The sequence below is a fragment of the Chiloscyllium plagiosum genome, unplaced genomic scaffold (assembly GCF_037043375.1).
Source record: "Chiloscyllium plagiosum isolate Xiang-an unplaced genomic scaffold, Cpla_swu_hap1 HiC_scaffold_53X, whole genome shotgun sequence".
Classification (NCBI taxonomy): domain Eukaryota; kingdom Metazoa; phylum Chordata; class Chondrichthyes; order Orectolobiformes; family Hemiscylliidae; genus Chiloscyllium; species Chiloscyllium plagiosum.
In genome coordinates, this window is record NW_028270191.1 from 8,655,366 (window position 1) to 8,668,542 (window position 13,177).

General features: G+C 51.8%; 1 protein-coding gene across 3 annotated transcripts in view; it reads left to right on the forward strand.

Annotated features, from left to right (window-relative positions):
• Positions 1-13,177, forward strand: part of slc26a10 (solute carrier family 26 member 10) — a 165,970-nt gene that overhangs the window by 44,438 nt on the left and 108,355 nt on the right. The window lies entirely within an intron of this gene.

The window sequence follows — 13,177 nt, forward strand, 5'->3', positions numbered from 1 at the left end:
GTTTTTCCAGCACCACACTCTCACCTCTGATCTTCAGCATCTGCAGTCCTCACTTACTCCTGCACTTGCGCTGATCCCAGCTCAGCTTCCAAAAACTTCTGTAACCACACTTTAGTCTGCTCAGAGTCCACACCCAGGCTGAACCAATCAAACATAGATCAGTTCCCAGACTCGCATTGTCAAAAGACAGAATGATCAAACAATTGAATACTTAAAAAAACAATGAACTCAGGATAGAAACCGGCAATATGTTTGTGTTGTTTTATTATCTGCTAGGAGGCTTGTGAGAGGCAGAGATTTGTTTGTAGAGACCAGCAGGAGTCGGGGATTTGCGTCGAGAGACCAGCAGGAGTTAGGGATTTCTGTCTGGAGACATGCAGGAGTAAGGGATTTGTTTGTGGAGACCAGCAGGAGTAAGGGATTTGCTTGTGGAGACCAGCAGGAGTTGGGGACTTCTGTGTGGAGATCAGCAGGAGTCAGGGATTTGTTTATGGGGACCAGCAGGAGTCAGAGATTTGTTTGTGGGGACCAGCAGGAGTCAGAGATTTGTTTGTGGAGACCAGCAGGAGTTGGGGATTTGTGTCTGGAGACTAGCAGGATTAGATTAGATTAGATTACTTACAGTGTGGAAACAGGCCCTTCGGCCCAACAAGTCCACACCAACCCTCCAAAGAGCAACCCACCCAGATCCATTCCCCTACATTTCACCCATTCACCTAACACTACGGGCAATTTAGCATGGCCAATTCACCTAACCTGCACATTTTTGGACTGTGGAAGGAAACCGGAGCACCTGGAGGAAACCCACGCAGACACGGGGAGAATGTGCAAACTCCAGTCAGTCGCCTGAGGCGGGAATTGAACGCGGGTCTCTGGCGCTGTGAGGCAACAGTGCTAACCACTGTGCCACCGTGCCGCCCAATTGTTTGTGGAGACCAGCAGGAGTTGGGGATTTGTTTGTGGGGACTAGCAGGAGACAGGAATTTATGTCTGGAGACCAGCAGGAGTCAGGGATTTGTGTGTGGAGACCAGCAGGAATCAGGGATTTGTGTCTGGAGACCAGCAGGAATCGGGGATTTGTTTGTGGGGACCAACATGAGTTGGGGATTTCTTTGTGGAGACCAGCAGAAACCAAGTGTTTTTACCTGGAGACCAGCAGAAGTCAGGGTCCTGTGTCTGGAGCCCTAATGAATAATAAGCATGCTTCAGTTGTGTATAACTGCATTTCTGTGCTGCAATTAGGGACGGGTATCTTAAAAAATCTTTGAGGCAACTGCATTCCCAGGGAAGTGTTAATTGGTTTCATCTGGTGTCCAGTTGTAATTCAAAAGAGCATTATCCCCCTCTACTGTCCAAATTTTCAAATAACAGTTGCCAGTCATGGACAAATGGCACTTTGTTTCGCCCTCCATGGGGTGCAGGGGAGTTATCATCTCATGCCGACTTGGGCCCTGGAGGCATTGAGCACTTCCGATGTGTTTTCCAATTTGGACTTGCAGTGAAAAAGAGACGGGACTTTGTGTTGTGATTTTTGAAAGCAGTATGTTGAAAATTAAGATCAGCCAAATAGTGTAGAGCACTCCTTATTTTGCATTGTGTGGTTTAAAAGATTTGTCTTTTAATCAAATCTTTGTTTTGGTTGAGAAACAATGCTTATGACGAGATTTGATAGTTGGCCATTTCATGTCATTTTTGTCAATATAACAGGGGAACATTTAGCAGCATTTATTCACTGCCACTTATTTTCTGTCTGATTTCACACATTGGAAATGATATTTTGAGTGTTACTCACAAGATCTACGGATCTCCAAAATGTTCTCAGTGGAATTATCGGGATATGCACCACAGACAAGATTCTTGGATCCATTAAGGTTGATCTCAGGAACACAGAAACAGGAGTAGGCCATTCAGCCTGTTGAGCTCGCTCTACCATTTAGTACGATCATGGCTGATCAAACACCTCAGCACCTTTTACTCATGTTATCGTCAACCTCACCATTGTCTGAGTAAAACAACTCGCCTCTTCTCAGCCTGGAAGGGCATCCCCCTTATTTTTAAGTTGTACCCCTGGTCCCAGCTTGACCAACTTGGACGAACGGCTTACCTCCATCTACTTTATCGATTTTAATGAGACCAGCTCTCATTTTCTAATACACTAGAGAATATAAGCTCAGTTTTGCCCAATATCCCAGCATGGGATGGTCCCACCATTCTGGGAACGAGTCAATTGAAACTCAATCGTTATTTCCCTGAGATATGGAGACCAGAGCTGCACTCAATACTCCAGCTGCAGTCTAACCAAGCTCCTGTAAAATTAAAGCAAGATTTCACTGCTCCTGTACTCAAACCCTCTGACAATAAAGGCTGACATTACATTCACCTTCCCAATAGCTTGCTGCACCTGAATGTTGATCTTCAGTGACTTATTAGCAAGGACACCTAGGTCCCTTTATACATTTACACTTTCCAAAATCTTACCATTTAAGGAATACTTCTGAACACCTTTTCCCACATCATATTCCATCTGCCATGTTCTCGTCCATTCAAAGAGTCTGTCCAAATCCTCCTGAAAACGGTTGACATCTTCCTTGGAACACACAGTCTTGCTCATCTACAGATTTGGAAACATTGCAAGTGGTCGCCACACCCATACCATTGATCTATATTGTGAACAACTAGGGTCCAAGTACTGACCCCTGCGGTACCCCACTGTCACAGACTGTCAACGTGAGAATGGCCCACACTCTGTCTCTGTTAACCAATCATTAATCCATGGACATTACCTCCTATCCTGAGCAATTTAATATTCTTAAACAAGTCGTCCAGGACATTGGTGAGGCCACTTTTAGAATAATATGTCCCATTCTGGTCACCCTGCTAAAGGAAGGATGTTGTGAAACTTGACAGGGTTCATACAGATTTACAAGGATGTTGCCAGGGATGGAGGGTTTGAGCTATAGGGAGAGGCTGAACAGGCTGGGGCTGTTTTCCCTGGGGCATCGAGGCTGAGGGGTGACCCTATAGAGGTTTATAAAATCATGAGGGGCATGGACAGGGTGAATAGACAAGGTCTTTTCCCCAGAGTAGAGGAGTCCAGAACTAGGGGGCATAGGTTTAGGGTGAGAGGGTAAGATATATAAAAGGGACCTAAGGAGCAACTTTTTCACCCAGAGGGTGGTGCGTGTATGGAATGAGCTGCCAGCTGTGGAGGCTGGTACAATTACAATGTTTAAAATGCATCTGGAAGGGTTTAGAGGGAAATGAGCCAAGTGCTGTCAAATGGGACTAGACTAGGTTGGGATATCTGCTCAGCATAGACAAGTTAGACCGAAGGGTCAGTTTCTGTGCTGTTCAACTCTCTGACTCTAACCTGCTGTGGGGAACCTTATCACAAAACGTCTGAAAATCTGAATATAGTGCATTCGTCGCCTCTCCTTTGTCAATTTTCTTCGTAACATTGTCAGAAAATTCCAACAGGTGTGCCAAGCACGATTTTGCATTCCTAAACACACACTGACCCTGCCTCATCGGTTTATTATTTCCAAGTTCAGATCCTTTGTGATAAATTCTAAATATGAGACACTTGGAACAAATATAAAGCCAACCACATTTTCCTGCACCTTTTCAGTGCCATGGCTTTGACTATTCACCCAGCTTTCTCTCTCTAACGTAAATGTTCCCTTAAACAATGCACACCAATAATTTTTAATGTTTTGGAACTTTCCTCTTCTGTGATTTAGCAACTGAAAAAAAACTGAGCGAGAAAACTATTCTGATGTGACCAAAGACACATTGTTGAAATAAAGATAATTTTTTTTTCCCAAAGCATTCCCTGCCGGTCTGCTATAATGGGAAGGAAGGAACAGGGAAAAGTTATCCAGGTCTCCTTGGTCATTGCAAAAGACCACGGCTGATCTGGAGCGTCGCTCTCTGGCCCGGCCTCAGTCTGCAACCCGAAGCGAATCGATTGAACCCCCCCTTGACCCATTCAGAGCAGCATTTTTGCAGGAGAAAGGTCCAGATGCTCATTGCCCTTTGTTGTCACCCCTGAACCACCTCATTGTAAGGTTAGGACCCCATTGTTCGAGACTCCTCAACCAGATGAAATGAGAGAGACCTGATCAAGAGGTTTCTTTTCTCATCCACAGAGCAGTGGTGATTTGGAATTCACTGCCTGAAACGGATGATTGAGACATACGTCCTCACCACGTTTAAATAAAAACACTTGGAGACTGAGGCCATGGAGCACAGAACAGTACAGCACAGGAACAGGCCCTTCGGCCCACCATGTCTGTGCTGACCATGATATCATTCTAAGCTAATCCCATCTGCCTGCCCATGGTCCATGTCCCTCAATTCTCTGCCTGTTCATGTGTCTGTGTAAATGCCTGTTCGATGTTGCTATTGTTTTGGGTTTTACCACCTCCCCCCGGCAGCGTGATGCAGACACCTACCACCCACTGAGTAAAAAACGTTCCTCACACATCTCCTTTACACTTGCCCCCTCTCATGATAAACCTACTCCCCCTAGGTTTGACATTCCCACCCTGGGAAAAAGACTCCGACTACCCACCCTATCCATGACCCTGATAATTTTATATCCTTCGAACAGGCTTTCCCTTCAGTCTCCGAGGCTCTAGTGAAAACAATCCAAGTTTATCCAATCTCTCCTGGTAGCTCATACCCTCCAATCCAGGTAACATCCTGGTAGGGTCAGAGGTGGGGGTAAAAGAGGGGGAGGTGTGGCATTGCTTGTCAAAGATAGTATTACAGCGGTGGAAAGGACGATGGATGAGGACTTGCCATCTGAGGTAGTTTGGGCTGAGGTTAGGAATAGGAAAGGTGAGGTCACCCTGTTAGGAGTCTTTTACAGGCCTCCTAATAGTCCTAGAATCATTGAAGAAAGGATTGGGAAGGTGATTCAGGAGATGAGTGACAGTAATAGGGTGGTTGTTATGGGGGACTTTAACTTTCCTGATATTGATTGGGAAAGCTATAGCTCAAGTTCGTTAGATGGGTCAGTGTTTGTTCAATGTGTGCAGGAGAGTTTCCTGACACAATATGTAGACAGGCCAACAAGAGGTGAGGCCATACTGGATTTGGTTCTGGGTAACGAACCAGGCCAGGTGTTAGAATTAAAGGTAGGTGAGCACTTTGGGGATAGTGACCATAATTCGGTGATTTTTACACTCGTGATGGAGAGGGATAAGTGTGTACTACAGGGCAAGAGTTATAGTTGGGGTAAGGGAAATTATGATGCGGTGAGGCATGACTTAGGATGTGTGGCTTGGAAAAGTAGACTCCAAGGCAAGAGTGTAAAGGATATGTGGAACTTGTTCAAGGGGCAACTATTGAGTGTCCTTGATAATTATGTACCTGTCAGGCAGGGAGAAAAGGGTCGTGCGAGGGAGCCGTGGTTTAATAAGGAATTGGAATCCCTTGTTAAATGGAAGAGGGCGGCCTATCTCAAGATGAGACGTGAAGGTTCAATTGGGGCGATTGAGAGTTATAGGGTAGCCAGGAAGGACCTGAAGAGAGAGCTAAAAGCAGCAAGGAGGGGACATGAAAGGTCCTTAGTAGATAGGATTAGGGAAAACCCTAAGGCTTTCTATAGGTATGTTAGGAATAAAAGAATGACTCGGGTAGGAATAGGTCCAGTCAAGGATAGTAGTGGGAAGTTGCGGGTGGAGGCGGAAGAGATTGGGGAGACACTGAATGAATACTTTTCTTCAGTATTTACTCAGGAACAGGGCATTGTTGTAGATGAGAATACTGAGTCACAAATAAGTAGAATGGATGGCTTTGAGGTATGTAGAGAAGAGGTGTTGGAAATCCTGGAAAAGGTGAAAATTGATAAGTCCCCTGGGCCTGATGGCATTTATCCTAGGATTCTCTGGGAAGCAAGGGAGGAGATTGCAGAGCCATTGGCCTTGATTTTTATGTCCTCTTTGTCTACAGGAGTAGTCCCAGAAGACTGGAGGATAGCAAATGTGGTTCCCTTGTTCAAAAAGGGGAGTAGGGATAGCCCTAGTAACTATAGGCCGGTGAGTCTCACTTCTGTTGTGGGCAAAGTCTTAGAGAGAATTGTAAGGGATAGGATTTATGCACATCTGGATAGGAATAATGTGATCAAGGATAGTCAGCATGGTTTTGTGAAGGGCAAGTCGTGCCTCACAAACCTTATTGAATTCTTTGAAAAGGTGACGAAGGAGGTTGATGAGGGGAAAGCGGTAGATGTGGTATATATGGATTTTAGTAAGGCGTTTGATAAGGTTCCCCATGGTAGGCTACTGCAGAAAATACGGAGATATGGCATTGAGGGTGAATTGGAGGTTTGGATTAGGAATTGGCTGGATGGAAGAAGACAGAGGGTAGTAGTTGATGGCAAAGTTTCTTCATGGAGTGCCGTCACTAGTGGTGTTCCGCAAGGATCTGTTTTGGGACCATTGCTGTTTGTCATTTTTATAAATGACCTGGAAGAGGGGTTAGAAGGTTGGGTGAGCAAGTTTGCGGATGATACGAAAGTCGGAGGAGTTGTTGACAGTGAGGAAGCATGTGGCAGGTTACAGCAGGATATAGAGAAGCTGCAGAGCTGGGCAGAAAGGTGGCAGATGGAATTCAATGTAGCTAAGTGCGAGGTGATTCACTTTGGGAAGAATAACAAAAAGATGGGGTACTGGGCTAATGGTCGGATACTTGGTAGTGTGGATGAACAGAGGGATCTTGGTGTCCATGTACACAGATCTCTGAAAGTTGCCACCCAGGTAAATAGTGCAGTGAGGAAGGCATATGGCGTACTGGCTTTTATTGGTAGAGGAATTGAGTTCCGGAGTCCTGAGGTCATGATGCAGTTGTATAAGACTCTGGTACGGCCGCATCTGGAATATTGTGTGCAGTTTTGGTCGCCATACTATAGGAAGGATGTGGAGGCATTGGAACGGGTGCAGAGGAGGTTTACCAGGATGTTGCCTGGTATGGAAGGAAAATCGTATGAGGAAAGACTGAGGCACTTGGGGCTGTTTTCACTAGAGAAAAGAAGGTTTAGGGGTGACTTGATTGAGGTGTACAAGATGATTAGGGGGTTAGATAGGGTAGACAGTATGAACCTTTTCCCGCGTATGGAGTCGGGTATTACAAGGGGGCATAGCTTTAAGTTAAGGGGGGGTAGATATAGGACTGATGTTAGGGGTAGGTTCTTCACTCAGCGAGTCGTTAGTTCATGGAATGCCCTGCCAGTAACAGTGGTGGACTCTCCCTCTTTATGGGCATTTAAGAGGGCATTGGATAGGTATATGGAGGATAGTGGGCTAGTGTAGTTTAGGTGGGCTTGGATCGGCGCAACATCGAGGGCCCAAGGGCCTGTACTGCGCTGTATTCTTCTATGTTCTATGTTCTATGTTCTATGTTCTAAACTCCTTCTGCACCCTCTCCAAAACTTCCACATCCTTCCTATAGTGTGGGGACCAGAACTGCACACAATGCTCCAAATGTGGCCTCAGTAATATTTTATACAGCTGTAATGTGACCTGCCACCTTGTATACTCAGTGCCCTGCCTGATGAAGGTAAACATGCTGTATTGCCCTCTTTACCACCTTACCCACGTGTGCTGCCCCTTTCAGGGAGCTGTGGGCTTGTACCCCAAGATCCCTCTGGATATCAATGCTCCTAAGGGTCCTGCCCTTTACTGTATACTTTCCCCTTGGATTTGACCTCCCAAAATGCATCACCTCACCCTTGTCTGGATTAAACTCCATCTGCCATTTCTCCATTTCTTACAGCTGATCCTTTGATATCCTTCCTCACGATCCACAATTCCACCAATTTTCATATTGTCTGCAAACTTATCTCTGACATTTTCATCAAAAAACATTTTGAAACATTATTACCAACAGAGGACTGATCCTTGTGGAGCACCACTGGTCACAGACACCTACCCACCAAGGCAGAAAAACACCCCTCCACATTTACCCTCTGTCGCTTATGGCCAATACAATTTTATATCCAACTTGCTAGCTCACCAAGCATTCCATGTGACTGAATCTTCTTAACCAGTTGACTATGAGACCCTCCAACAGTGTAGCACTCCCTCAGCACTGACCCTCCAACAGTGCGGCACTCCCTCAGCACTGACCCTCCGACAGTGCGGCACTCCCTCAGCACTGACCCTCCGACAGTGCGGCACTCCCTCAGCACTGACCCTCCAACAGTGCGGCACTCGCTCAGTACTGGCCCTCCGACAGTGCAGCACTCCCTCAGCACTGACCCTCCGACAGTGCGGCACTCCCTCAGTACTGATCCTCTGACAGTGCGGCACTCCCTCAGTACTGACCCTCCGATAGTGTGGCACTCCCTCAGTACTGACCCTCTGACAGTGCGGCACTCCCTCAGTATTGACCCTCCGACAGTGCGGCGCTCCCTCAGTACTGATCCTCTGACAGTGCGGCACTCCCTCAGTATTGACCCTCCGACAGTGCGGTACTCACTTATGACTGACCCTCCAACAGTGCAGCACTCCCTCAGCACTGACCGTCCAACAGTGCAGCACTCTCGCTCTCTCTTTCCCCCCTCACCTCCTCTCTCTTTCTAACCCTCTCTCCCTCACCCTCACTCCCTCCCCCTCCCTCACCATCTCTCTCTTCCCCTCCCTCACCCTCTCGCTCTTGCACCCGCACTCTCTCTTCACCCCCCTCACCCTCTCTCTCTCTCTCTCACCCTCTCTCGTCCTTCCTCACCCTCTCTACCCCACCCTCTCTCTCCCCCACTCTCTCTCTCTCACCCTCTCTCTCTCTCTCTCACCCTCTCTCATCCTTCCTCACCCTCTCTCCCCCACCCTCTCTCTCTCTCACCCTCTCTTGTCCTTCCTCACCCTCTCTACCCCACACTCTCTCTCCCGCACCCTCTCTCTCACCCTCTCTCTCTCTTCCCCTCCCTCACCCTCTCTTTCTCTCTCACCCTCTCTCGTCCTTCCTCACCCTCTCTCCCCCACCCTCTGTCTCCCCCACCCTCTCTCTCTCTCACCCTCTCTCTCTCCCCCACCCAATCTCTATCTCTCACCCTCTCTCTCCCCCTCATTCAACCTTACCCTCCCACACCCTCTCTCTCTTCCCCTCCCTCACCCTCACACTCATCCTCTCCCTCTCTCCCCTGCCTCACCCGTACCCTCCCTCACCCTCTCTCTCACTCTCTCTTTTTCTTCCTCCCTCACCCCCTCTCTCTCTCCCCCCCTCTCTCTCCCCCCAATCATTCGCTCGCCGCCCTCCCTCATCCTCTCTCTTTCACCCTCTCTCCTCCTCCTTCACCCTCTCTCTCTCACACACCCTCTCTCTTCCCCTCCCTCACCCTCACTCTCTCTTCTCCTCCCTCACCCTCTGTCTCTCCCCCCTCCCTCACCCTCTCTCTCTCCCCCCTCTTTCTTGCTCTTCGCCTCCCTCACCCACCTTTCTCTTCCCCCTCTCACACTCGCGCTCCCTTAACCTCTCTCTTCCCCTCTCTCCCCCTCCATCTCTCCCCATCCCTCTCTCTCCCCTCACATCTCTCCCTCTCCCTCTCTCTCCCCTCCCTTCCCCCCTCCATTTCTCCCCATCCCTCTCTCCGACTCCATCTCTCCCCTCCCTCTGTCTCCACCCTCTTTCTTTCCCCTCCCTCTCTAACCCCCTCCCTCTCTCTCCCCTCCCTCTCTCTCCATCACCCTCTCTCTCCCCTCCCTCTCTCTCCACCACCCTCTCTCTTCCCTCGCTCTCTCTCCACTACCCTCTCTCTCTCCCCTCCCTCTCTCTCCACGACCCTCTCACTCCCCTCCCTCTCTCTGCCCTCCCTCTCCATCCCCCTCCCTCTCTCTCTCCACCACCCTCTCTATCCCTCTCCCCCTCTCTCCCCTCCCTCTCTCTCCTCCTCCCTGTGTCTCCCCTACCTCTCTCTCTACCACCCTCTTTTTTCCCCTCCCTCACTCACTCCCCAAGACTCTCTCCCCCACCCTCTCTTTTCCCCTCCCTCACTCTATCCTCCACCCTCTCTCTCCCCTCCCTCTATGTCCCCCTCCCTCTCTCTCCCCTCCCTCTCTCTCCCCTCCTCTCTCATTCCACCACCCTCTCTTTTCCCCTCCCTCACTCTCTCCCCAAAAACTCTCTCTCCCCCACCCTCTCTCTCCCCTCCTTCACTCTCCCCTCCCTCTCTCTCCACCACCCTCTCTTTTCACACCCTCTCTATCCCCCTCCCTCTCTCTCCCCTCCCTCTCTCTCCCCTCCAACTCTCTCCCCTCCCTCTCTCTCCCCCTCCTTCTCTCCCCTCCCTCTCCCTCTACCACCCTTTTTTCCCCTCCCTCACTCACTCCCCAACACTCTCTCCCCCACCCTCTCTTTTCCCCTTCCTCACTCTCCCCCTCACTCTATCCTCCACCCTCTCTCTCCCCTCCCTCTATATCCCCCTCCATCTCTCTCCCCTCCCTCTCTCTCCCCTCCCTCTCTCATTCCACCACCCTCTCTTTTCCCCTTCCTCACTCTCTCCCCAAAAACTCTCTCTCCCCCACCCTCTCTCTCCCCTCCTTCACTCTCCCCTCCCTCTCTCTCCACCACCCTCTCTTTTCCCTTCCTTCACTCTCTCCCCCTCCCTCTCTCTTCACCACCCTCTCTTTCCACACCCTCTCTCTCCCCTCCCTCTCTCTCCCCTCCCTCTCTCTCCCCCTCCCTCTCTCTCTCCCCTCCCTCTCTCTCCCCTCCCTCTCTCTCTACACCCTCTTTTTTCCCCTCCCTCACTCACTCCCCAACACTCTCTCCCTCACCCTCTCTTTTCCCCTCCCTCACTCTCCCCCTCACTCTATCCTGCACCCTCTCTCTCTCCCCTCCCTCTATATCCCCCTCCCTCTCTCTCCCCTCCCTCTCTCATTCCACCACCCTCTCTTTTCCCCTCCCTCACTCTCTCCCCAAAAACTCTCTCTCTCCTCCACCCTCTCTCTCCCCTCCTTCACTCTCCCTCCCACCTCTCCACCACCCTCACTCTTTCCTCCTCACTCTCTCTCCATCACCCTCTCTCTCCCCTCCCTCTCTCTTCCTTCCCTCTCTGTCCTCCTCCCTCCCTCTCCCCTCCCTCTCTCCACCACCCTCTCTCCCCCTTCCTCTCTCTCCCCTCCCTCTCCCCTCTCCCCCTCTCCCCCTCCCTCTCTCTCCCCTACCTCTCTCTCCCCCTCCCTCTCTCTCCATCACCCTCTCTTTCCCCTTCCCTCACTCTCCTCCCCCACCCCTCTCTCCCGCTCCCTCTCTCCCCTCCCCCTCCCTGTCTTTCTCCCCTCCCTTTCTCTTCCTCCTCCCTCTCTCTCCCCTCCCTCTCTCTCCACCACCCTCACTCGTGCCCCCTCACTCTCTCCCCCTACCCTCTCTCTCTCTCCCTCCCTCTCTTTCCCCCTCCCTCTCTCTCCCCTCCCTCTCTCTCCACCACCCTCTCCTACCACCCTCTCTCTCCACCCTCCCTCTCTCTCCACCCTTTCTCCCCTCCCTCTCTCCCTCCCTCCCTCTCTCCCTCCCTCCCTCTCTCTCCCTCCCTCTCTCTCCACCGCCCTCTCTCTCCACCACCCTATCTCTCCCTTTCTCTCTCTCCCCCCTCCCTCTGTATTCCCCCTCCCCTCCCTCTCTCTCCCCCTCCCTCTCTCTCCTCCTCCCTCTCTCTCCCCCTCCCTCACTCTTGCCCCCTCACTCGCTCCCCTCACTCTCTCCCCCTCACTCTCTCCCCCACCCTCTCTCTCTCTCCCCCTCCCGCTCTTCCCCCTCCCTCTCTCTCCCCCCTACCTCTCTCTGCCCACACTCTCTCTCCCCCCCTCTCTCTCACACTCCCTCACTCTCTGTCCACCCACTCTCTCACCCTCCCTCACTCTGTCCCCACCCTCTCTCTCCACCACCCTCTCTCTCTCACCCTCACTCTCTCCCTCCCTCCCTCTCTCTCCCCTTCCTCTCTCTCCCCTTCCTCTCTCTCCCCTCCCTCTCTCCCCTCCCTCTCTCCCCCCCTCTCTCTCCCCTCCCTCTCTCCCCCTCCCTCTCTCTCCCCTCTCTCTCTCTCCCCTCCCTCTCTCTCCCCTCCGTCTCTATCCCCCTCCCTCTGTATCCTCCTCACTTTCGCTCCCCTCCCTATCTCCCCACTACCCTCTCTCTCCCTCCCTCTCTCTCCCCTCCCTCTCTCTCCCCTCCCTCTCTCTCCCCTCCCTCTCTCTCCCCCTCCCTCTCTCTCCCTCCCTCTCTCTCCCCTGCCTCTCTCTCTCCCTCCCTCTCTCCCCTCCCTCTCTCTGCCCCTCCCTCTCTCTCTCCACCACCCTCTTTTCCCCTGCCTCACTCTCTCCCCCACACTCTCGCCCCCCTCCCTCTCTCCCCCTCCCTTTCTATCCCTCTCCCTCTCTCTCCCCTCTCTCTCTCCACCACCCTCACTCTTTCCCCCTCACTCTCTCCACCACCCTCCCTCTCTCCCCCTCTTTCTCTCTCCCCTCCCTCTCTCTCCCCCTCCCTCTCTCTCCCCTCCTTCTCTGTCCACCTCCCTCTCTGTTCCCTATCTCTCTCTCCCCACCCTCTCACTCCTCTCCCTCTCTCTCCCCTCCCTCTCTCTCCACCACCCTCTCTCTCCCCTCCCTCTCTCCACCCCCTCTCTTTTCCCTCCCTCTCTCACCCCCTCCCTCTCTCTCCCCTCCCTCTCGCTCCACCACCCTCTCTGTCCCCTCCCTCTCTCTCCACCACCCTCTCTTTTCCCTTCCCTCACTCTCTCCCCTCCCTCTCTCTCCCCTCCCTCTCTCTCCCCTCTCTCTCTCCCCTCCCTCTCTATCCCTCCTCTCTCTGTCCTCCCTCTCTCTCTCCCTCCCTCTTTCTCCCCTCCCTCTCTCTCCACCACACTCTCTCTTCCCTCCCTCTCTCTCTCTCCCTCCCACTCTTCCCCCCTCTCTCTCTCTCACCCTTCCCTCTCTCTCCTCCACCCTCCCTCTTCCTTCCCTCTCTCTCCACCACCCTCTCTTTTCACCTCCCTCACTCTCTCCCCACACTCTCTCCCCCACACTCTCACTCCGGCTCCCTCTCTCTCAGCTCCCTCTCTCTCACCTCCCTTTCTCTCCCCTCCCTCTCTCTCCCCCACCCTATCTCTCTCCCCCTTCCTCTCTCTCCCCTCCCTCTCTATCCCTCCTCTCTCTGTCCTCCCTCTCTCTCTCCCTCC